Here is a 26,113-nt window from a genome sequence, read left to right on the forward strand (position 1 = left end):
TTGTAATGCTGGAGAAGAGTGGGGCAGGAGTCAGGGGTCCCAAAAGAGTGGCAGATATCACTGACACTCTTCCTAAGAAGCTGGCAACCCTGCCACCCTCCTGGGAACCCTATTTTATTTATTTATTTGATTTATATTCCAACTTTTAGCTATTTCAAAGCGGATTACATTCAGGTACTGTAAATATGGTCCTGTCCCCAGAGGGCTCACAATCTAAATGTCCCCAGAGGGCTCACAATCTAAATGTCCTTCAACTTCAAGTTCTATAACACAACCAGCTCATTTAACTGTTCGTTGTAAATATTTAAAATGCTATTAACCTTTTCTTTTTCCTTCCTCTCCCAGTTTAAGCATCCCTGTTTTTTGTAACTGCTTTCTTCCGCACTACAGTTCCAGTTTGTTTTTTCTTTCTATGCACCTCTGTTTTAATGTAAACCAGCATGATGTGATTTTATCATGAATGCCGGTATATAAAAACCTTAAATAAAAAATAAAAAAAAATAAATTTGTTCCTGAGGCAACGCAGGGAAAAGTGACTTACCCATGATCACAAGGAGCAGCAATGACATTTTAACCCTAGCTTTACTGGTTTACAGTCCACTGCTCTAACCACTAGACGACTCCTCCACTCCTTATTGCTCGCCTCCCACCCTTCCCCAGTATCTGCCCCTGAGGATGTGAGAGGTTGGTGAATGGTGGGAGTCTGTGCGAGTAGAACACTGTCTTAGGGCCAATGCAAGGGTGTTAGATGCCCTAGATAAACCTTACAGCCTTTAGTTCCCTCTTTCCATTCTTTTCCATTTTAAAATTTATTAACCGCTTCCCCAACCATAAGATCCAGGAACACCAACGCTGCCTGGATATGCTGGCTGCCTCTTTGGAGCATCTTCACACCCGACTGGACTCCACCGCACTGCTGATTCCTCATGCGCCAGCAACTGCAGCTCATATAGTGACATTTCACCCCATGATACTATTACCAGCACCCCCTCCCCCCCTGGGATCCATAGCAATGCCGGGGCTTCATCAATCAGTGCAACATGCACTTTGCCCTTCAGTCTGCCCTGTTTCTGGTAGACTTCGAGAAAACCACCTATATTCTTTCTCTTCTTCAGAGTCAAGCCCTGGCATGAGCATCCACCTTGTGGGAATGATCCGATCCAATTCTACGGGACCTCCCACAATTTATCTCTGTATTTAAAACTGCTTTTGATGACTCTGGCTACCAAGCGGCCTCTAGCTTGGACCTCCTTCACATACGCCAGGGACTCTGTTCTCTCATAGATTATGCAATAGAATTTCGGACACTGTCTACAGACCTAAACTGGAGAGAGGATTGCCTATGTCCTATTTTTCTGGATGGACTGGCTCCAAGAATAAAGGATCAGCTAGTGGCTCGACAACTCCCTGACTCCCTGGAGTCTCTGATAGTGTTGGCTGGCAGAATCAATTGTCACATTCAGGAGCGTAACCGGGAAATTCAGCCTCCTAAGAGACCTGGAACTGTTCCCACTGGGTCTGCTTCTGTGACCCTGCCAGCTTCCTCTGGTTCCTCTCCCAAGAAGCTGATACAATTAGGCCAAGTACATCTTACTCTTGGGGAACGCCAACGATGCTGGCAGTACTGACTCTACATGTACTGTGGTGGTGCAGAGCACAGCCTCAACCAATGCCCGGTCAAGCTTGGAAACACCCAAGCCTTGGAATCTCGAGTGGTTCACCCTAGGCCTTTCATCTTGCATCTGACTCTTCCAGTGACCATCTCCTTTGGCGACCAGAATTTTCCAGTGTTGGCATTATTAGATTCCAGAGCCGGAGGCAATTTCCTAATGAAGTCTCATGTTGACCTCCTGCAAATACCAACCATTTCCCGGTCTGTTCCACTGTTGCTCTCATCAATCCACAGAGATATACTTCCTGGGAAATTTTCTTATATCACGTCCCTGTGAAGATCCGGATGGGAACACTCCAAGTAGAGCTCTTGGAGTTCCTTGTCATTGAAATCTCAAATGATTCTCATATTATCTTGGCTACAACAGCACTTGCCCCAGTTCGATTGGGCCTTGCTCCAACTCACAAAGTGGAGTCCCAACTGCTGCTACTCCTGCCTGGAAAAGGTAGAGGTCATTCACTGTCTCTGTTCTACAGTGGTCCTCCCAGGACTGCCTTCTCAGTATGCCAATTACTCTGATATGGTCTCTTAAAAAAAAAAAAAAGGCTGATTCCCTGCCCCCTCACAGGGAGTATGATTGTGCTATCCACCTACTGTCTGATTCCAAACTGCCTTGTGGCAGGATGTACCCTCTCGAGGTCCTGGAGATGAAGGCAATGTCCAAATATATCCAGGAGAACTTGGTCAAGGGTTTCATTTGCCGTTCCACCTCTTCCACCAGGGCTGGATTCTTTTTTGTGCCAAGAAGGACAGCTCATGCCACCACTGCATTGACTATTGTGGCCTGAATGCTATTACAAAAAGGACTGTTATCCTTTACCCTTGATCTCTGAATTATTTGATCAGCTACATGGGGCCAAAGTGTTCTCCAAACTGAACCTTCGAGGGGCTTACAACCTGGTTCAGATCTGCCAATGGGACAAATGGAAAATGGCATTTAATACCAGAGATGGCCATTACTAATATCTTGTGTGGCCCTTCAGATTGTGTAATGAACCCACTGTGTTTCAAAAGATGATGAACGAGTTCTTCAGGAATCTTCTCTATGAATGTGTATTGATATATCTCAATGACATCCTGATTTTTTCCAAGGATCTCATTTCCCATCACCAGCATGTTTATCAGGTATTGCAATGCCTCCAGGATGACCAATTATACGCTAAGCTGGAGAAGTTCCTATTTGAGAGACAGAGTCTTCCCTTTCTAGGGTACATCGTTTCCAACACCAGAATCAGCATGGACCCCGCAAAAATCAAAAGTATTCGGGACTGGCCACAACCCATGGGGCTTCGGGCTCTACAGAAATTCCTGGGATTTGTCAACTATTAGAGACATTTCATTCAAGTTTACTCTAAGATTGCCACACCACTGACTGCCCTCACATGGAAAGGGGCCAATGCCAAACTCTGGGCTTCTTGTTGCACTGCTTGTGGACCCTTGGCCCGAGGTGAGGTTGATGCTACCCACAGGGCAAGCCCTAAGGGTCCCCACCGTCAGGTGGCGGAGCAGGCTAGGAGTCAGAAGCCGGCTGGAGCTTCGCCAATACCAGCCCACGTTCCCCTTAGGTTGAGCCCTCGGGTGCCGGGGCCGGCTGGACTTAGGCGGGCCTCTGTGAGATGACTCCCAGTTGATGTAGACAAGGGTACACCAGAGACCAGCTAAGGTACAGGAAGGCTGAGGACGGTCCAGAGGAGGCAGGGTTCCAAAGACCCAGACACCAACAGGTTCAAAGGAGAACAGGGGGCATCCAGGTAAGGATAGGCCGAAGCCTGAAAGGCCAAGTCCGTAGGAGACAAGGAGAGTCCAAGGCAAGCTGGAGTCTGGGCAGGCAGCAGGAAGGCACAGTACCAAGAGCAAAGCAGAGATCAGAGCCAGGAGATAGATCAGACGTAGTCTAGGCAAGCGGGAGTCAATATCGGAGAATCAGTCCAAGCGTAGTCTAGGCGATGCAGTGGTCAATACCAGAGAATCAGTCCAAGAGATGCAGGGGACAATACCAGAGAATCAGTCAGAGGAATGAGGAGCAGACAAGGGAACACGAAGGGACAGCAACCAGGAACGATGAGAGGAATAGGAACCAGGAACAAGCAATCGTGGAGACCTGTTGCCAAGGCAGGGAACAAGTGGCTGGGCCCTGCCTTTATACAGAGGCCCAGTGATGTCATCATCCAGGGCCATGGGATACTTTCCCGTCGCAGCCCCTTTAAAAGAGCGCAAGTTGCGCACGCGTGCGCGCCTAAGCCAGAGCCCAGAGGAAGAAGGGCGGCATCTTCACTCCGCAGCCCACGCGGGGAGGCCCATGGGGCACCAGGAGGAACCACGCAGGAGTCAGAAGTGGAAGAGATGGCTGCAGGCGCTTGGGGACAGAGGCGGCTGCCAACCGCCGTGAGCGAAGGTGAACCGGGGCTGACAGCTGTGCTCCCGGGGTGAGTAGGCCTGGGCATTGGCTTTGCACAGCCGGGACATGTAACACTTCTGAATAGAAAAAAGCCTTCCATGATCTCAAACAGGCCTTTCTGCACGAACCATGCCTGTGACACCCAGATCTTACACAACCTTTCATCCTCGAAGTGGATGCTTCCTCCATGGGGTTGAAGCTGTTCTATGTCAGCATTCTTCCAAAGTTGTCCTTCACCCATGTTCCTTCTTCTCGAAGAAATTTTCCTGGGCTGAATGCAATTATGGGATCAGCGACAAAGAACTTTTTGCTAACAAGCTGGTCTTAGAAGAATGGCATCACTGGTTGTAGGGTGCCCAAAAATGTATTACCATCCTATTTGTTGCATCTGTAGGTCCTAGATGGCTTTGCCCTGTTTGCCTCACCTTGTTCACGGCTCCTCCCGCTTACTTTGGGAAAATGGCTACCGCCGCATCTGCAAGTCTCCCTCTCCGGCATCCCCAGAACGGCTATGGTGCTGCCTCCTACCATGCACCTCCCAAGGGCCTACTAGGATGCACGCGCGACCCTCATCTTTATTCCAACATTGGCGCGAACTTCGGGGGCGTCCCCCTCATGTGACGTCACGCCATCCGAGTATTTAGCCTGCCCTTACGTGCTAGCTAATTGAGTTAGCAAAGACTGGATCAGGATTGGTCTCGGCCAGTCTAAGCTACTCTGCTGCTTCCGTGCTGCCGCTGAAAGCTCTCTCTCTGCCCTTCGGGGTATTGACTAACCTGGGTATCCGCTCCTCAGGTGCCCTCTGCTTTATTTCAGGTGCCTTACAGGGATCAGGTACCCACTCCTCGAGGGCCTGCTCTCCCTGCTTGGTGCCAGTACCATCTACTTCAGCCTAGTGGAATTGCATACCTACAGCTACCATCTAGTGAGTAATCTAACTTTGTCTCATCTACAGCATTGCCTAGCTGGGAAACCTACACCGGAATTCCCCTATACCAACTGGGTGAGAAGGGTCCCCTCTGCCGAGGGTCCCGAGACTGTTACATCCAGACTACCTCACTACTGCCACCTCTGGTGGTATCCACTCTAACAGACTCCTCTGTTTCCAATGTAAACCGGTTTGATATGTCCGATGAACATCGGTATAGAAAAACAAACAAACAAATAAATAAATAAATACATCAAGCTGTACAATAAAAGATCTAATTCTGTGTTTGTGTGTCCTGAGTCTAGCCCAGTCCTGTGGCTCCCCACGGGGCTCCTCCCCATGGGCGTGTTCATCTGTCACAGTACCCAAGAATCCACCCAAACACCACTTAACCATAACACTATTGACCATAAAAACCTGGACCACCTCCACCAGGCCCACCGACTTAATGCCCGTCAGGCCCACTGGTCTCTGTTTTTTGCCCACTTCAATTTCAAACTTCGATACAGACCGGCTGTCAAGAATGTCCGAGCGAATGCCCTTTCCCGCTTCTTTTTGACCGAAGGCAAGCTGGAACCTCTTAAATATATCATTGATCCAGCCCGCGTCCTTCTGGCCTTCATATCAACTATTCCTCCAGGGAAAACGGTTGTACCTTGCAAGCTTCGTGAAATAGTGTTAAAGTGGTCCCACGATTCTCACGTAGCAGGTCACCCTGGATGAGCCCAGACCCTTGCCCTGCTCTAGCAATACTACTAATGGCCACAAATGAGTAAAGATGTCTGGGCTATGTGGAGTCCTATCCTACCTGTGAGCAGCAGAAACCATTGGCGGAGCCACTTTCCTTCTGAGATACCCGTGTAAATGTATTGTCAAGAAAGATAATGATAGTTATATATTTTTTGTCCCAGAACAACTGAGAGCTTATTTAGATTCACATGCTACTTAAGTGTTGAACCAAATGGGATCCAAACTAGTAAGAAATATGTAGCTCTGTATGTCAGGACAATGCTTTTTCTTTCTAAATATTTCCTGGTATTCCTCATATATATTACCCCCTATTGGCATGCTGTATTAAGATTTGATATAACCTATTGATTAATAATATTTCTTATTTTTGCTGTCAAATAATGATTTGTGTTTAGATACTTATATGTATTGGAAAAGTTATAAATAAAGAATAAAAAAAAAAAAAAAAGAAACCATTGGCGGGATGATCCTGGAGGCTCTTACAGCCACTGCCAGCCCCCAAGGAACCCTGGACCCATCTGTCCACCACCTTTATGGGAGATCTTCCTTTGTCTATTGGCAACACCGTCATCTGGGTTGTGGTAGACCACTTCTCTAAGATTGCCCACTTCATTCCACTTCTTGGTCTTCTTACAGCTCTGGAATTGGTCCAGCTTTTCACTCAGCGCATTTTTCATCTCCACAGACTTCCCTGACGTATCATCTCAGACAGAGGCTCCCAGTTTGTGGCCAAATATTGGGACATTTCTGTAAGAAATTTAACATCACATTGGATTTTACTACAGCCTAACACCCGCAAGCCAATGTACAGTCCGAACAGACAAGTCGCATTCTAAAAGGATTTCTCTGGGCCTACACCAATGCTTACCAGGATGACTTGGTCCTCTCTACTTCCATGGGCCAAATTCTCCCAAAACTTCCATTTCTGAATCGCTAAGGGGTCTTTGCCCTTCCAAATAGTATATGGGCAACAACCATTACTTCCATTGCCCATTTCACTGAAGGTTCCATCTCTGGCCACTCATCCCATGGCCCGGAACTGCAGGAACTTTGGAAGCACCCCACGGAGATGCTTCTGAAAGCAGCAGACTGACAGGCACTGGAAACCTGCTCTGGTATTCAAGTCAGGAGACAAGGTGTCGCTCAGTACCCAGAACATTCGACTAAGCATGCCTTCGAGGCACTTTGCACCATGCTACAAGGTCCCATTTCCCATTCTCTGTGAATTAGGTCTGGGAACCTACCAGCTGTGACTACCAGCCTCTTTGGGGATCCATAACACCTTCCAGGTGCCGTACCTGAAGCTTCTAGTACTTCCTGGCCTTCTCACAAACCTACGAAACCCCAAGAGATCTCCCTGGAGGAGGACATCACATATCAGGTGAATCAAATTCTAGACTTCTGATGACGAGGAAAAACATGGGAATACCTTATCCTGGAAAGGATATGGGCCAGAAGAAAACATCTGGGAACCTGCTTCCAATATACTAGACAAATGTCTCTTGAATGATTTTAATTCAACACATCCCAAGAAACTGAGACTCTCAGGGACGGGGCTTAGAGAATGGAGTACTGTTGCATTCGGCAGACCATGGGCCCATCCTGCATCCCACCATCCTTACCTTCTGGCTGACACTGGCCACAAGGCCTCCCAATGCCACGGCTCCCCAGTTCTTCAGGCGCCCTCTTCTGGTTGCAGCAGGGAGCCGCGCCATGCTGCTATAATAGGCCTCTTTCTTGTGTGGCAGGACACTGCTGGAACCTCGGTGCCTTCTCTTCTGCCTCCCTAGGCATGTGTGCAGTCGGTTTCTACACATTTAAAGGGCCAGTGGTAGGAAAGGCCAGACGGCATTCCCTGATGACATCATCCTCTGGCTCTTATGTAAGGCTGCCCCAGATGCTTCTCTAGTGCCTTGGCAATAGGTCGACTACCCTCAAGGTGCTAGTTGCCACTCTGTGTTCCTGCATTCCAGCCAGTGTTCCTGTTAGGCTTCCTGATTTCGTCTTCCCATGGTCATGGTCCTGCATGGTCTCCTGGTATCTCTTCAGCGTCCCCGCTGGGGTCTTCTACCTCCATATGTATTCTTGGACTCATGGTTCATCTTCTGCCTTTGAAATTGACACTGCTGCCTTCCTCCTGCCCCATCCACTCGCCTGGACCACCACTTGCAGGAGAACCCCTTGCCGCAGACCTCTGTCTGGACCTTGGCTCTTCATCCACTCACCTAGATCTCCTCCTTCATCTGGACAGCCTCTTTATCTGGGCCTCTTGGCCATGGGTTCCCATCTGGATCTTGTCACCTGAGCCTGACCTTCATCTGGCCTCCATCTATAGCCTTAGCTTCTATTCTTCATAGAGGCCCCGGCATCCAAGGGCTCAACCTAAGGGGAATGTGGGCTGGTATTGGCAAAGGTCAGTTGGGCCTCTGCTACAGTTTGTTCTTCCTGCCAATGGTGAGGACCTGTGGGGCTCCTCCCCGCAGGTAGCGCCAACTCCTCCTTGGCCCAAGGGTCCACTTTACCAACATGCAGCCGCACGCAGGCATAGGCACTCTCTCTCACAGACCCCCCACACAGGCACAGGCACTCTCTTTCACAGACACCCACACTGGCACTCACAGACACACACATGTACAGAGGCCTATTTATACACACACACTCATACCTTTTCATACACACAGGCACTCTCTCATACACATACAGGCACACACACCCTCTAATATACTCATACTCTCATAGATACTCACACAGACACCCTCTCATACACACACAATCACCCTCTGATACACCTAGACACACACATACCCTCTCATACACACTCACAGAAACTCTCATAAACATACACATTCTCTCATGCACACACATCCTTTCATACACACTCACACATATAGGCTCCCTCTCGCCCATACACACTCATACACACACACTCATAGACACACAGGCACCCTTTCATACACACTCACACTCTCTCATACACACACCCACACATACTCACTCACAGGAACTCACTCTCGCAGGGCCAGTCTCTTGCTCGCTCTCTCTCTCTCTCTCTCTCTCTCTCTCTCTCTCTCTTTCATACACACACATACACATTTTGGACCTCTTCTTCTGCCACCGACCACACAGCAGGGCCTCTTGTTCTGTCATCGGCTATGTGGCAAACACCAGCAGCACCGCAGGTCCTCTTGTTCTGTCATTGGATCATCCTTTTGCTGGCAGAAAGTGGTTACCCCGCCAGCATGTCAATTCTCCATGCTGACATGAGATCTTCCTTTTGCTGGCAGGGAGTGGGAACCTGCTGTTGCAGGTGTTGGCCTGAATTGCAGGGTGAGACAGCCAGGGAAGGAAGGTTTTGGGGTCACTTATGCTGCCTCAATATCTTGCTGCCTGAGGTGGCCTCATCCTGCCTCATTATAGAACCACCCTTACTGACAACTGCAGTTGATCCCCACATCCTCACAAAGTGCAGCAGTGGGGTTTATAATTCTCGAGGGCTATAATCGGTCCCTCTGTTTCCCACCTCCATTAAATATGCAGCAGTGAGGTTTGAGGCTTCTAATGGATGCAAATGGCCCCACTCTAACCCTCATCCTCCTGGTCTGTAGTAATATGAGACGAAGTTTTGGGGGCCATAATAGGTCCCACTCTCATTCTCCTGACCTCTGGCAACTGCTCAATTAATTGCAGGTAGCAGCAACCTACTCATTTTCTCCCTAGCTAAAAACTTTCTTGCATTCATTATGGAGTATCCTTTTGGAATGGTCTCGTGGACTCCATGTTGGGAACTACTAATTTAGGGAATCAGCTAATAATTTAGAATTACTTTTCAGTTATCCGTCTAAATAACTTTTTGGTTATCCTTCTATCCGTCTATATGGCTTTGAATATCGATCTCAATGTGTCTAGCCTGTTGCAGTTTCCAGTTCAATTTTATCTGAACATTTCTATTTCTATTTAATGGGGACTAGAATCAGAAGTTCCCAGCTAGTGGATATTTTTATACTTATTAGGTTTTTGATGTGTCTGCTGTTTTGAAATATTTTTAAAATTCTCCAATTAGTTTTTATTTATTGGATATTCTATTCATCTGCTGTCATGAAATATTTGTTTATTTTTTTATTATGATTTAACTATAATGGTTTATCTTTTTTGATTTTATTGTATGAAGTTTTATGAGGAATGGTGATGTTTCATGTGATATGTTTATTGACAATATATGGGAGTTGTATGTAATTCCACCCATGCTTTTGTTACCGTAGATGTTTCTGTTTATCATTGTTGCACTGCATATAGAATCTGACTTGTTGCGGTTTTCAATTCTATTTATATTTTATGGCCTTTTCACTCTGTATTTTATGGGGGTCTGTCTGTGTTTTAACTGTGTAATACCACAATTACAGACCACTTGTACTGCGGAGGTTTTTTCAGAGCAACACCAAATTTTGGTAGACAATCTACAGCAATATAAGAACAATCTGAAAAAGGTGAAACTATCAAAATGTAGATGGGACTAGAGCAATTACATTTGTGGATCTCTATATTCTTGGACTGCTACAAGTTTGGTTGCTATTGAAAAGAAACATGTCACTTTTGACTCTTCAGGTGACAATGCATCAGGGGAAGACAAAACCAGCCCAGGTGCTTCTCAAAACTATTCTAGTGCCCCAAAGAATCCACCCCATTTTTTAATCTCACAGCAGAGTCTCATGGGGAAGGGGCAGTCGCAATCCTTACAGGACCAACAGAGAGCAGTGGTCAGACACATCAGGGGACCCGGATCCAAGACGGTTCACTTGATCACAATTGACACAGAATCCTTAGTTTTGAATTTGTCCTCGGTGACTTTGACCACTTTACATCTCTCAGTACTTTTGAGGGGTCTGTCTTTTGTTCCCACTCCTTCACGTGACTTGTTTTCAGGTTTATCAGAATGTTGTTCTTGAAACACTTTTTCTGTGATTCCCCACAGACCAATGATATGTCTGTAGTAAAAAAAAAAAAAAAAAGACATCCTCTTTGGTTATCAACTGGTCCAGAAGATCTTTTTATCAAAATCTTTCACTTCTTAGTTATTCAGGATATCCATCAAGTGGGTCGACCAGACAACATGAATACCACAACTTATCCAAGGAGGAACATCAGGCATTACAATCATTGGAGAAACAAAGATTTGGTCATTAAAGCAGCATATAAAGGCACCCGAATTGTAGTCATGGATTGGGCTACTTATCTAAGAGAGGTCCACTGACAATTGTCTGATAGGACTTATTGCATGCTGTTACAAGATGATCCTACTCCCAATCTTAAAAACATCATAGATACTATAGAGGATGGGGCTTCAGTGGCAGGTTTTCTTACCTTTAAAGAAGCTTCTTTTTTGAAGACCAGCTGTCTGGTTATACCAGTATTCTACATTTTCCCCAAGATTTACAAAAGCCTGGATAATCCTCCTGTGAGACCTATAGTCTCAGGACACAACTCTTTACTGGAATCTTTATCACAATTTGTAGACAAGTTTTTGGCACCAATGATCCCATGGTTACCATCTTTTATTAGGAATTTACCACATCTAATCATTTGTTAGATAATTTCACTGACTGTATGGATATAGAGGCACTCTATACTAATATCCATCAAACTCGAGCAGTTGAGATTGTGACAGAATTCTTGGATACTCGGAAGTGTCCGTATCATATTTCTACCTATTTTTGAGTCTTCTTACAGAGCTAGCACCGACTAAATTTTTTTTTGCTTTTGATGGTTGTTTTTTCCAGCAAATTTGTAGGACAGCTATGGGAGCAACAATGGCACCAGATATAGCATACCTTTAAATGGCTAATTTTGAAACTTTTTTTTGAATTTTTATTTTTTATTTATGCATTTCCATTATTACAATACACAATTGTCAATAAATGAATACAGATATAGGTAATCCCAACAAAGAGAACAAAACAATTATCTCCAAAAATATTACTATCTAGTAGAGATGTGTATCATGTGATCGATCGTCTTAACGATCGATTTTGGCTGGGGGGGGAGGGAATCGGATCGTCGCGGTTTTGTTTTTATAAATATCGTGTAAATCGTAAATCGGGGGAGGGCGGGAAAACCGGCACACTAAAACATCCCTAAAACCCACCCGACCCTTTAAAATAAATCCCCCACCCTCCCGAACCCCCCCAAAATGTCTTAAATTACCTGGGGTCCAGTGGGGGGTGTCCCGTTGTGATCTTCCACTCTCGGGCGTCGGGCGCGTTGATAGAAAATGGTGCCGGCGGTACCTTTGCCCTGGACAGGGCAAAGGTACCGCCGGCGCCATTTTCTATCAACGCACCCGACGCCCGAGAGTGGAAGATCACAATGGGACCCCCCCCCCCCCACTGGACCCCAGGTAATTTAAGACATTTTGGGGGGGTTCGGGAGGGTGGGGGATTTATTTTAAAGGGTCGGGTGGGTTTTAGGGATGTTTTAGTTTGCCGGTTTTCCCGCCCTCCCCCTTCCCCTCCCCCTTCCCCCGATTTATGATTTTTGACGATTAATCGGGGGTATTCCTATTAAATATCGCCTCTAACGATTTTTGACAATTTAAAATATATCGGACGATATTTTAAATCATCAAAAAACGATTCACATCCCTACTATCTAGTATTCATTGTTAAATGTTCATTGAATAAAAAAATAACTCAAGAAGGTATATGCAATGGAGCAATATCAAAGAATAATCTGGGAGGAGAATCCTCACCAATTGAACAATTGAAATATTTGAGTTTACAACAGTTATCATCTTTATTTAGCCTCTAATTCTCCAGCTACATTCTCTTGGGGACGTGAATCTAGAAAAACACGTAGCTGTGATACCTGAAAAAATAGGTATTTCTGTTGTTGAAAAACTACTTGACACTTACAGGGGACTTTTAATAGCATCTTTCCACCTTTAGCTTCTATCTCGGGTCTTAAATCTAGGAATTTTTTTCTCTTATCCTGAATTTGTTTAGAAAAATCAGGATAGATCCATATTCTATCTCCATGGAAAGGAACCAATCTATTTCTCATATAAGATCTAAAAACTGCTTCTCTATCTATGGCAAATGAAAAAGTGGCATGCATTATTGATCTGTTTGTTATAACTGTATCTATAGTAGATTCAATTACCCTTGTTAAATTTAATGACGTTTCTCCTAAGTTATATCCTTGTGTTGATGTTCCTTTTGGGGTTACATAATAAATCTTTGAAATGTGGGAATAGCTTGTTGTGGTATTTTTAAGATTTCTACTAAATACTCTTTAAACATATCATATGGGGAAATTAAATCATGTTTTGGAAAGTTTGTTATTCTGAGATTGAATACTACACATCCTTTAACATCTCTCCTTCTGTGCAAACTTTATATTGATGACATATTTGTCTTATGGGGGGTACTCGAGAACATATTGAAGATTTAGATTGTCATTTGAAGTTCTGAGCTATGATACATATACCACAAGCATTTCTTTTCTGGATTTACAAATCATCAAAACTCCATCAGGCTTTGAAATGACTCTGTATAGAAAGCCCACTAACTCCAATACCTATCTTCATTTTGAGAGTGCACATCCATACAGGTTAAAAAAGAACTAACCTGTCAGTCAGTTCTTCCAGCTTTGATGGATTTGCACAGATTTAGAAGACTTTAAAAGACAAGCTGCCATATCTATCTGCATGTTTTCAGGCTTATGGATACCCTAGATCGTGTACTAAAAAGTGTACCTATGGGCCCGATTTTCACACAGGGAATGGCTGTTGTCTCCTTGCCCTACATCTGAAACTAATCTGCTGACCTATGTACTTCCATTCGTTCCAGGAGTGGGTTTAGTGTGTGAATCAATTCAACATCATTGGCATCTCCTGTGCTTACATCCTGTGTTTACCAAACCACTGCATTTCGCATTCACATAATGGCTTATTCTGCAGGATAAGCTTGACCATTCTGATTTTCAACATGAATTGGAGGTTTTTCCTGTGTCACCTTTGGGTCATACATCTTTTATCCATTGTTCAGTCTGTTCAGTGTCTATGAATTAGAGATGTGAATCGTGTCCTCGATCGTCTTAATGATCGATTTCGGCTGGGAGGGGGAGGGAATCGTATTGTTGCCGTTTGGGTGTGTAAACTATCGTGAAAATCATTAAAATCGTGAGCCGACACACTAAAACCCCCTAAAACCCACCCCCGACCCTTTAAATTAAATCCCCCACCCTCCCGAACCCCCCCCCCAAATGCTTTAAATTACCTGGGGATCCAGCGGTGGTCCAGAACGGCGGCGGTCCGGAACGGCCCCCTCAATTGAATCCTGTTGTCTTCAGCCGGCGCCATTTTGCAAAATGGCCGCCGCAAAATGGCGGCGGCCATAGACAAAAACGATTCGACGCAGGAGGTCGTTCCGGACCCCTGCTGGACTTTTGGCAAGTCTTGTGGGGGTCAGGAGGCCCCCCCAAGCTGGCCAAAAGTTTCTGGGAGTCCAGCGGGGTTCAGGAAGCGATTTCTTGCCGCGAATCGTTTTCCGTACGGAAAATGGCGCCGGCAGGAGATCGACTGCAGGAGGTCGTTCAGCGGGGGTCCGGAACCCCCGCTGAACGACCTCCTGCAGTCGATCTCCTGCCGGCGCCATTTTCCGTACGGAAAACGATTCGCGGCAAGAAATCGCTTCCTGAACCCCGCTGGACTCCCAGAAACTTTTGGCCAGCTTGGGGGGGCCTCCTGACCCCCACAAGACTTGCCAAAAGTCCAGCAGGGGTCCGGAACGACCTCCTGCGTCGAATCATTTTTGTCTATGGCCGCCGCCATTTTGCGGCGGCCATTTTGCAAAATGGCGCCGGCTGAAGACAACAGGATTCAATTGAGGGGGCCGTTCCGGACCGCCGCCGTTCTGGACCACCGCTGGATCCCCAGGTAATTTAAAGCATTTGGGGGGGGGGTTCGGGAGGGTGGGGGATTTAATTTAAAGGGTCGGGGGTGGGTTTTAGGGGGTTTTAGTGTGCCGGTTTTCCTGCCCTCCCCCTTCCCCCGATTTACGATTTTTTAACGATAAATCAGGGGAATTGGTATTGTATCGTGGCCCTAATGATTTTTGACGATTTAAAATGTATCGGACGATATTTTAAATCGTCAAAAAACGATTCACATCTCTACTATGAATACTGACCATGTGGTCATTACATCTATAGACTTTCTTTTACAGTTATGACATACCTCTACTTGCCATACTAAAGGCAAGTCAGATGTCCCAGAGAAAAATTTTAAATTGGCAAAACCACCCGTATGCTCACATATTATAGAACACTGCAGCTTTTTGAAGAAAGGTCAAGTAACCTCTCCGCTCATGTCACATTGCTTGGAATATGGGCATATTTTTGAAGATCTATGTTTTTGCATAATAGATGTGCCACATTGTAACCGGTGTGGGGGAGATTTCTCCCATTGCCTTTTATAGATTGAACAATGTTGGATTTATCGTCTACAAACTATTACATCACTATTACACCACTTGGTCAGAATACTGATTTGGACTTTTCCGTGATGCCTTGATGTGTCCTTGCTAGAATGGCCTGTGTTAATAAAGTTTCTTTGTCTAGGATTGCCAGATGATGTCACTTCCTTGGTTGGATTCTTATAAAAGCATTTGTGGTTGTCAGTATGCTATTTTTCAAAACTATTGGAGATTGGCTGATCCAGTTGGGGCTATCATTGCAGATGACATCACACTTAAGATAAGTCCCCCTGATGCAGGAGTTCCAAAATGCCAGCTGATGTCAGGGTTTTATTCTCTTTTGTCATTGTGTTCTTCTCTTATTTGTGCCTGCAGGCATTTTTACTTTCAATTTAAAAAAAACACTATGCTTTAAAAAAAAATATATAGGTTTTGTTTTGCAGCTTGAAGATTTATGGCACCTTGCATGGACCGTGGGTTGGATGATCAAGTCGTCTGGGTAACCTGCATATTTAAGGAGGTCTTACACCTACACCCAGCTTGCTGATATTCTAGCTCTAATACTAAAGTTATTCTTTAAAATTCGTTCTCATATATTTTTGTTTTCCTGATTGCCTTTATTAATTAGGTACATACTGTGCCTCATCTCTACTGTGTCAGATGGAGATGAGGTATTCTGTTAGGGTGTAGTTTATGTGTTGGGATCTATAGCAGCATAGCTTGTTCTGTTTTTCCTAATTGGAGATGTATTGATGTTTTAGGGTTTGGTGTAATAGTTGCAGTGTTGCGTTTTCATAGGTAGGGTTGTTACTATATGAGTGGGAGGTTTACTATATTGTAATTGTAATTTAGTTTACTCATGGCTTTCTGAGTGCCAAGCTAACACTCAATGCGTGTTATAATAGGCCTAATGCTATATGGGGTAGATTTTATAATTCTACGAGCACGCGTACCTTTGTTCGCGCACCAGGAGCGAACAAAAGTATGCCGGATTTTTATAAGATACGTGCGTAACCGCGCGTATCTTATAAAATCCGGGGTCGGTGTGCACAAGGGGGTGCACATTTGTGCAACTTGCGCACGCCGAGCCCTGCGCGCACTGCCCGTTCCCTCCGCCTCCCCCCACCTTCCCCTCCCTTCCCCTACCTAACCCAACCCCCGGCCCTATCTAAACCCCTCCTACCTCTGTCTCAGAAGTTACGCCTGCTCGAAGCAGGCGTAACTTTGCATGCGCCGGGCTGGCTGCCGCGCGCCGTGTTCCGGTGCGGGGGCTGGTCCGGAGGCCGCGGCCACGCTGCCGGAACGCCCCTGGACTGAAACCATGCCCGCGGCATTGCCCCCGGATGACGCGCCGACCACAACACACCCCCGACACGCCCCCCGATGACACGCCATTCGCGTCACACCTCCCGACATGCCCACCCCAAGAAAGCCCCGGGACTTACGCGCATCCCAGGGCTTTGCGCTCGCCGGAAGCCTATGCAATATAGGCTCGGAGCGCGCAGGGGGGTTTTAAAAGGGTTACGCGCGTACCTTATGCGTGTAACCCTTTTAAAATCCGGCCCTAAGAGTTTCAAGCATCTTTTTACTTTTATTGCAGAGTTTTCTGGTTGGCTCCAAGGCAGTGCATGTAAATATAGTAGACATATTTGTAATATTTTTACTTCAGAAGACTGTAGTGTACTATGATGTACTTTTATCATATAAAATCTTATTACAAATGCATAATTTTTTATTGGGTGTGTGGAGGTAGGTCTGGGGAAAGACTGTAAGGTTTTACTAGGTTGCCTGATGCCCTGGCTGCACTTAAGAAAGTAGAATCCCATCTGGAGTTGTGCTGTCATAGGCCAGGCTTTTCCTAGTAATGATGCATATAATTTTGGCCAAGACTTAATTTTTCTTTTTCTTAAGCCCTGGAGGAAGCCGGAAGTATGGATCATATCTGGTACCCCTCCTCCCCAGGAGCAGGTAGGCAGAGCAGAGCCTATGGCAGTGTTTCCCAAATAGCGTTCCTCCAGACCTGATCAGATGTGCTATGGAAAAGTCACCACTACCTAATAGTCTGATCCAGGGCACGACCTTGGCTCTGTTCTCAGCACCTTGCAGCAACAAAAGATACCAGCAGTGGCTCTTATAATGATGGGAGCTCCTTTCTGAGAATATATGTAATCATGCATGTCTCCTCTAGCTACAGCATGAGCCCTAGAGTGTGGTAATTAATGGGCAGCATGCTGGGCAGAGATAGTTGGCACCTACTTTGTCCAGCATACAACTCCTCCTCATCTTCTTGTGTGAGTTCTTGAAGCTGTGGCAGCCAAGGTAATTAACTGAGCCAGTTGTTCACACCACACCAATTTCTCCCTTCTCCCTTTTGAGCTGATATATTGTGATAGGTTCATATGTGACTTTGCCCCTCTCTTCTGTTTTGGAAGAGAGGGCTAGGGAACCCACTAGTGGGCTTTCAGTGGTTCCCTAGCACTTTTGGCCATATAAGTCATTTCCATGTCTGTACTGTCTGCTCTGTGGAGGCTGGCATGCCACACAACATTTTCATTAATGTCGGTTTGCTTTAGGTGTAAAAAATTGGGAAACACTGGCTCAGTCAAGCCATCTCAGAGAGAAGCTTCACTAACACTGCACATGTACCTCCTTCTGGCTCACCTCCTCTCATTCTATGATGGTAGATTGCCTCCACTTCTCAGGACCACCTCCATCCCAGCACATTTTCACTGATTTTGTGCTACACAAAATCTGCTGCTTTTATGGTTCCTTAGGCCAGTGTCTCCCAATTTTTCACACCTAAAGCAAACCTACATTAATGAAAATGTTGTGCAACACAGAGCAGATAGTCCAGGAATCCAGGATATTAATATATGAGATGCGACCGATTGATTGTATGAATAGAAGTGGGACTGCAGCTCCGTTTATTCACCTCGGGTCTAGGATGTGCTCTACTTAATTGGGAGATTTTTTTTGTCTCAATTCTGCCAGACTCCAGGTGATGTAATGATCTCAACTATTGGCTTGGTGTGCTTTTGGGAGCTATTGAAGCACATGCTGCACAGTGCATGAGTGAGTCAGATACTCAGTGGGGGTCGGTTTAGAAAAATCCCCTGGGATGATATTTTCCTGTAATCTGCCCCTGGAGAGGAGGCATGTATGGTGGGTGACTGTTGAGAGAGTATGATTTCACAAAACTCCTGAGCCCACTTTCACGTGTGCTCTTTTGTCAAGTCTTCCATCCTAGAAAGGCTGAAGGTCAGAAGCCAGGAGCAGGAAGATTTTCTCAGGGTCCAAGGAGGATCTTGACGTTGAAAGCACCAAAAGAGGTGAAAAATAGTGGAAGGGGATTTAGTTCCATAATCCTTGCATTTCACTGAAGATTGTCCTTAAGGTTTCCAGGCAGAGTAAGGATTGTCAGATGGTAAATCTGCTTTCAGGGTTGCTGCTTGGAAGGAGTCAGCAGAAGCTCATCGGTTTCAGGATAGTGTTCCAGTTAGAGATGTGAATCGTGTCCTCAATCGTCTTAACGATCGATTTCGGCTGGGAGGGGGAGGGAATCGTATTGTTGCCGTTTGGGTGTGTAAAGTATCGTGAAAATCGTTAAAATCGTGAGCCGGCACACTAAAACCCCCTAAAACCCACCCCGACCCTTTAAATTAAATCCCCCAGCCTCCCGAACCCCCCCCCCCAAATGCCTTAAATTACCTGGGGGTCCAGCGGCAAACTAAAACACGGCACACTAAAACCCCCTAAAACCCACCCCGACCCTTTAAATTAAATCCCCCACCCTCCCGAACCCCCCCCCCCAAATGCCTTAAATTACCTGGGGGTCCGTAGCGGCGGTCCGTAGTTTAAATTACCTCCGTAGCCTTAAATTACCTCCGTAGCGGCGGTCCGTAGCTAAATCAGGGGAAGGGGGAGAGCAGGAAAACCGGCACAGCAATCGTGTAGTCTTCAGCCGGCGCCATTTTGCAAAATGGCCGCCGCAAAATGGCGGTGGCCATAGACCAAAACGATTCGACGCAGGAGGTCGTTCCAGACCCCGCTGGACTTTTGGCAAGTCTTGTGGGGGTCAGGAGGCCCCCCCAAGCTGGCCAAAAGTTCCTGGGGGTCCAGCGGGGGTCCGGGAGCGATTTCCTGCCGCGAATCGTTTTCCGTACGGAAAATGGCGCCGGCAGGAGATCGACTGCAGGAGGTCATTCAGCGGGGGTCCGGGACCCTCGGGGGTCCGGAACGACCTCCTGCGTCGAATCGTTTTGGTCTATGGCCGCCGCCATTTTGCGGCGGCCATTTTGCAAAATGGCGCCGGCTGAAGACTACACGATTTGGTGTGCCGGTTTTCTTGCTATCCCCCTTCCCCCGATTTAGCTACGGACCGCCGCTACGGAGGTAATTTAAGGCTACGGAGGTAATTTAAGCTACGGACCGCCGCTACGGACCCCCAGGTAATTTAAGGCATTTGGGGGGGGGGTTCGGGAGGGTGGGGGATTTAATTTAAAGGGTCGGGGTGGGTTTTAGGGGGTTTTAGTGTGCCGTGTTTTAGTGTGCCGCTGGACCCCCAGGTAATTTAAGGCATTTGGGGGGGGGGGTTTCGGGCAGGTGGGGGATTTAATTTAAAGGGTCGGGGGTGGGTTTTAGGGTGTTTTAGTGTGCCGGTTTTCCTGCCCTCCCCCTTCCCCCGATTTACGATTTTTTGACGATACATTGGGGGAATTGGTATTGTATCGTGGCCCTAACGATTTTTGACGATTTAAAATATATCGGACGATATTTTAAATCGTCAAAAAACGATTCACATCCCTAGTTCCAGTGTGGTTGCTGCACCACAGAGTTCTGCATACCAGAATGCAAGTACCAATACGAATGAAAACTGGGAAGCCACATTCTCTTAAGACTAAGTCAGAGCTAATGAGTAGTGCAGGAAGAAAACAGCTAGTGTGTGAAGATTTGAAATGGGCTGTAGCTTTTGGACTGTGTGCTGCCCATTGTTTTCCATTGTACTGTTCTTCAGTCTGCCATCTTCTGAATTTAAAAATCTGTCTCAGTTATTCCAGTAAAGAACTTATTTTTTAACAACTCCAGATTGTGCAGCAGTGTGTTATTTTTGCTGAAACATATCAGGGTGCCTCCAAACAGCAGAAGAGTCTTCAAAGACTATAACTTTTCCGTCTGTCAAGAAAGAAACCAAGGGAGCATAGGGTATCTGCTTGCCCCACCGATCCCAAATATGCCCCAAAGTTCTAGTAGCTGTTGCAACAGTGCTACACAGAAAATTGCTATTCACATGAGCCCCCCTGTCACTTGGCCCTTCTAAGCAATGATGGCATCAAGTCCTTCAATGAATAAAATACATTGTTTTTTTCCACAGGCAAGAATGTGGGTTTGGAAAACTGCTTCCAAGTAAGAGATCCAGAAAAGTAGATTTGGTGCTTGTTGGAAAATAATCACTTTGGGAAAAGAATCATGAGGAAGAGGAGAAGATCTAGATTAAGTGGAGGTTCTCAGAAGTGAGCAGAAGAGGAAAAGCTAGCCAGGCCTGACTGAACCAGAAGGGAAGATATCAGACCAGAATGAAAAGAAAAGATCCAAGAATGAGAAAATGTAAGGAAAGCTGACCAAAGCAGTTGGAATCCTGGATTCAACTAGACACAGAAGTGGGGTAAAGCAAAATATGAAATTTAGTTATGCCCAAGATTTGCTGTGGATTGTAGAAGAGCAGAATGTAAACTGAAAACCCTAAGAGCAGTGTTCTTCACACTTGTTCTGGTGACCCTACAACCTGTTGGGTTTTCAGGATATCCATAATGAATATGCATGAGATAAATTTGCATACACTGTAGACTCAATGCACACTAATTTATCTCATCCATATTCATTGTATATATGAAAACTAAACTGTCTCTGAGGTCAATAGGACAGGTTGCTGCAGCCCTGTCCTTGGCACTCAGTAGACTTGTATAATCAACATTTTACCATTCCTTACCTCTGGCTAATAATAATCTTAACTGATTTGTATTTTTTCAGTTCTACACTACTATTATTAATACCTGCTATGTAGCAGAATAATTTACACATTTTCCTATTTGTCCTGGGTTGTTGTTTTTTTTTTTAAATATTTTACATACACTATCCTTTATTTGTTTTATTTATTTAAGAATGTATAGCGCACACCATCTATTACACTGGGCAGGGGACAATGCTACATACACCTGTTTACTTCCTGAGTAGAAAGTCTGGCAATAGTCACTGAAGGGAAGTACTTTTAGCACTTGTTGACAATCTTAACTAGAGATAGCACTTGTTCCAGTGGCATAGCCAGAATGGAGTTTTTGGGGATCCCTAGGTTAACATGAGTGGGCACTAGGCAGATCAGAGCTGGAGTGAAGGGGGAAGAGAGGGGGAACTGAATTTTTCATATACACACATACATTTTCTATCTCTTCCTTCCCCCCACCCCTGTCCAACTCAACTCCACCACTCTCTCTCCCCCAGCAATCTTTCCCTTACCCCTCCCCCAACCCTGAGTATGCTTTGTTCCACAAGGCTGCTTTCTCTGGCCGGCTGCCTACGCTCGTTTGGCCTAATGCATGTAAGCACACTGCTTTAGCCCATGCTGGGCTGTCATTGCCAACTCGCTGAGCCTGGGCATGTGACCCCTCCATCTTCAGTATTGGCCCATGCAGCTTAGATGCTGATGTCTATGTCGGTGCCCCCTTTTGGTCAGAAGCAGCCCGTGAGACAAAGAAACCTCTGCCTCCTTGCAATTTGCTCTAATTGGGTGGGTTTGGTTCAAAAGTGGATATCCTACTGCCTACCTAGGCACACCTGTGACTAATGACTATGCCTTTGACTTGTTTTGTGATTAATAATTGCAAATGGGCTAGTTCAGGAGTGTATGCTACCATATACAGAACTCCAGCAGGTAAGGCCAGAGGGGTGGACCATCACTGTATTTGTATGGGGGATGTAAGTCTGCACTTGGGTAAATCTGTATTGAATCCAGTGCTTTTTTAAAAATCCCAATTATTTATTTATTTATTTAAAGAGTCTTCTATACCGATATTAGAGCAAACATCATATCGGTTTACATTGAACTAAAGAGCGGAAATTACAAAAAACAGGGGGGAGGGGATACAATCACACCAATAGGAAAGAGAGGAAAGCGTAGGTAAAAAATAACTGGCGAACTTGAGAAACTTTGAGAACAGGTACAAGGCAATTCAAACATTATGACATTATAAAGTATAGGGGGAGTGACTGAGGAGGGACTGTTAAGGGTTTTGGGGGAAGGCTTGTTTAAAGAGCCAAGTCTTTAGTTGGGATCTGAATTTTATAATGCATGGTTCTAGCCTAAGGTAGGTCGGAGGAGAGTTCCAATGCATGGGGCCAGCAATGGAGAGTGCCCGATCCCTCGTTGATGTAAGGTGAGCTTTCTTTAATGAGGGCACATGGAGGGTCCCTTTGTTAGAGGTCCTGGTAGGTCGATTAGGGCATTACACATGGAAAGAGACTATATGTAGAAAAACTAGTGAGCAAGTTGAAGGCAATAACTTTTTATTGGACTAACATATTTGTGATTAGCCTTTGAGAGTGCCAAATGTATTAGGTGCCAGCCTAGTACTAGTTCCAAATATATTTGGTTAGTCCAATAAAATAATATCACCTGCAAATTGCTTAATTTTTCCATATGTACATGGACTACCATGGCAACCAAGTTTACTTCACTAAAGTATGTAAAATGTTAGAGAAAATTAAGATATCATGCAATTTTCTATTGAGTGTACAAGCTCTGAAGATTTTAGAAGTAATGCAGCCTAAGCTAAATTAGCATGGAACTGTCAAAGATGTGAACCTGGGGTACTAAAGTTTCACATTCACACCTAGTATGGACTTTTATGTATATTTTGTATAATATGCAATTATATCGCTTCAGAGGTTCTTAGTAATTGTATTATATTTGTTAACTGTTTACCCTGCATGCAATCAGATGATCTTAAGAAGCTAAGCATTTCTTCCCAACATGTTAAACAAAATCGCTATAATTCATTTTAATTTCAATTTTGCATTATCTTTTATTCCAATTAGTTTATTTTATTTTTATGTTTCAGAATTTTATGTCTTTTCTGTGATTTCTTCACTTGGATTTTATCCCTATATATGCTATTACTGTAGATTTATTTAGAGTCATATCTGTTTTCCAGTATGTAACACTGTGAGTGTATAACTTTTATAACCATTTTACAGCATATTTTCTCACTGAAAGGTAAATTTTCAGAAGTTGTGTGTATAAAAAATAGCATATTCCCTTGTAAAATAGCACATATGTGCGTATTTGCTATTTTAAATATGGCAATATACGAGCATAAATCAGAAAAAACGCGTAAATTGGCACGGGTAATAAAGGGACAGGCCTGGAGCATTCCAGGGAAGGACCAATATCTAAACACATATGTTGCTATTTTACAACCTGTCAAAGTGATGTGTATAAGTCTTTTACTTGCTTATATTTACATCTGCTCAATATTTGGTGTAAGTGATTGTAAACATCTTAAAAGTGAAAAAATGACTGGATGGGGCGTCAAGCTGAAGAATCAGGAGAGTCTTTGCAAGCTGCAGATGGACTGAGCGAACTGGTAGACTAATTGGTAAAACTGGCTATTTCATTGCCATGCGCATGTTAGAAAATCCCAACGTACGTGCCAAAATATGCTGACTTACGGGAAATAAATGCATCTAAATAACGAGAGTAAAATCAATTTACAGATCCCTTAAAAACTCAAAGTACAAATACACAGGTGTATCGTTTGCCCACAGGTATATCGTTTGCACACACACATATCTGGCTACATTTTCACTTGCCACTACTTTGACAAACAAATTTGAACTTATTCTGATAACTAGCATTTTTATGGTTTTACTTATCCAGCTAACTTACTTACCCAGATAAGTCTGAAAAGTGCTACCAGTACGTCTAAGCAGCGCTTTTCAGACTTATCCACTGTGGCAAAAGATGGACCCTTCCCGAGGGGAAGTTGGTGCTACCTGCAGGGAAGAGCCCTGTAGGTCCCCACTATCGGCAGGCGGTGCTGGATGGTGCAGAGGCCCAACAGGGACTTCACCAGTACCAGCCCTGGTTCCCCTTAAGTTGATTCCTCGGGTACCGGGGCCAGCTGGACTTAGGTGGGGCCTCTGGTGATGACGGCAATCCGATGCGTAGAGCAGGCAACAGACTGGCAGTGTTGGAGGCAGGCTGTAGATCAGGGCTGGCAACAGACAGCATAATCAGGAACAAGCTGAGATCAGGGCAGGCAGCGGACAACGTATCCAAGAATAAGCTGAGGTCAGGGCAGGTAGCAGTCAAGCAGGGTCGAGTACGTTCCGGGGTCAAGCCAGAGGTCCAATCTAAGGTACAGGAAGGGAGCGAGGAGGCAAGACAATGACTAAGGAATGGACAAAGCAGAGTGCCAAGGTAGAGAACACAAGAGGCAATCAGGAAGACAAATGGCACAGGCAGGAACAAGGTGGCAAAGCACCTCTCTGGGGAGATGACCTATTGCTGAGGCACTGGGGGAGTCTCAGTCTCAGCCTTTTATACGGTTGTCTCGATGATGTCATCTGGGAGCGCCTCTGGTGGCTTCCCACCATAGGCCCTTTAAGTTTAGGGCAAATCGGTGCGTGCATCCTATGGGGGGCGGTGCCTAACGTTCCAGCAGCATCCAGCCGTGAAGAGACAGAGCAATTGCGATACGGTCCCCCACCATACCCATAGGAAGGCCCAATGCTAGAAAAGCCCTGGGAGACAGAAGGCAGGCATGACTGCAGGTCACGTCTGCGCGGGAAGGCGAGCGTCGGCCAGACTGGAGGTCAGCGCGGGGCTCAAGGGGGCCTGCGAGCCACCAAACGCAACATCCAGCTATGTGGCACTACTTAGCCGCATAAATCAGAACTTATCCAGATAAGTGCCACTACTTTTTTCAGATAAGTCTGAACTTGTGCGGCTTGTGGTTTTTATGTGCACGAGCATATGTGCGCGCATAAGTATTCATATTTTCTAACCTGCTCAAACTGCAGGTTAAAAAAATCCAGTAGCAACTTTCTATGTGCCCATATACACATATAAATGGGTGCATGAGAGCAGTTTTGAAAATTATCCTTCAAGTTTGTGTTTAATGGCATTACAAGACTCACAAATTTTAGTATTAACATTGTGATTGTTATTCCAATAAGTACCATTTCCCTAATTCCAACAGTATGGGTATCTGGAATATTTTTAGCATTGGGATAGTACAAAGAATACGATTTTTCTTTTAGATATTGTTCTACTTCAAACTTGGGCTTAATTAACCCCTTTGTGTGTCTGTTATCATGTGTCTAATATATGTGCATGTATTTTTCTGCATAATATAAAATAAATCCACTAGATGTCAGTGTGACACTAAAAGAAGGTCATTTGAAGCCTCTCCTGTGCAAAACCAGAAACTAAACAGTGCAGTAGAAGTAGTACTTTGGGGGAAGGCACTTTGGCACAATCACAACTAGATCATAATTTATTCGTCATTATAGTCAATGTCAATGCCAAATATGTGGTTAACAACTTAACATATTCTAAATAAGCCTATGGAATTTCTGCAACCATGTAAGCTACTTAATTATATGCAATGATATTTTATTTTCTTATTAAACTGCTTTTGTTCCTTAAATGTCTTTTGTGGGAATGGCTAAGTTTTAGAGTCAATAGGCAGAGATGCTTATGTAACTAAAATAGTGATACTTGAGAGATCAACCTGTTCTCTCAATAGATGCAAAGGACAATGTAGCCTGCCTTTGGTATATTAAAGAGACCAGAAAAAGGGAAAATCCAGAAATCTACTATTAAAGTAGCAAGGAACATCAAA

Source organism: Rhinatrema bivittatum, chromosome 6 (genome assembly GCF_901001135.1).
Source record: "Rhinatrema bivittatum chromosome 6, aRhiBiv1.1, whole genome shotgun sequence".
In the NCBI taxonomy this organism is placed as follows: domain Eukaryota; kingdom Metazoa; phylum Chordata; class Amphibia; order Gymnophiona; family Rhinatrematidae; genus Rhinatrema; species Rhinatrema bivittatum.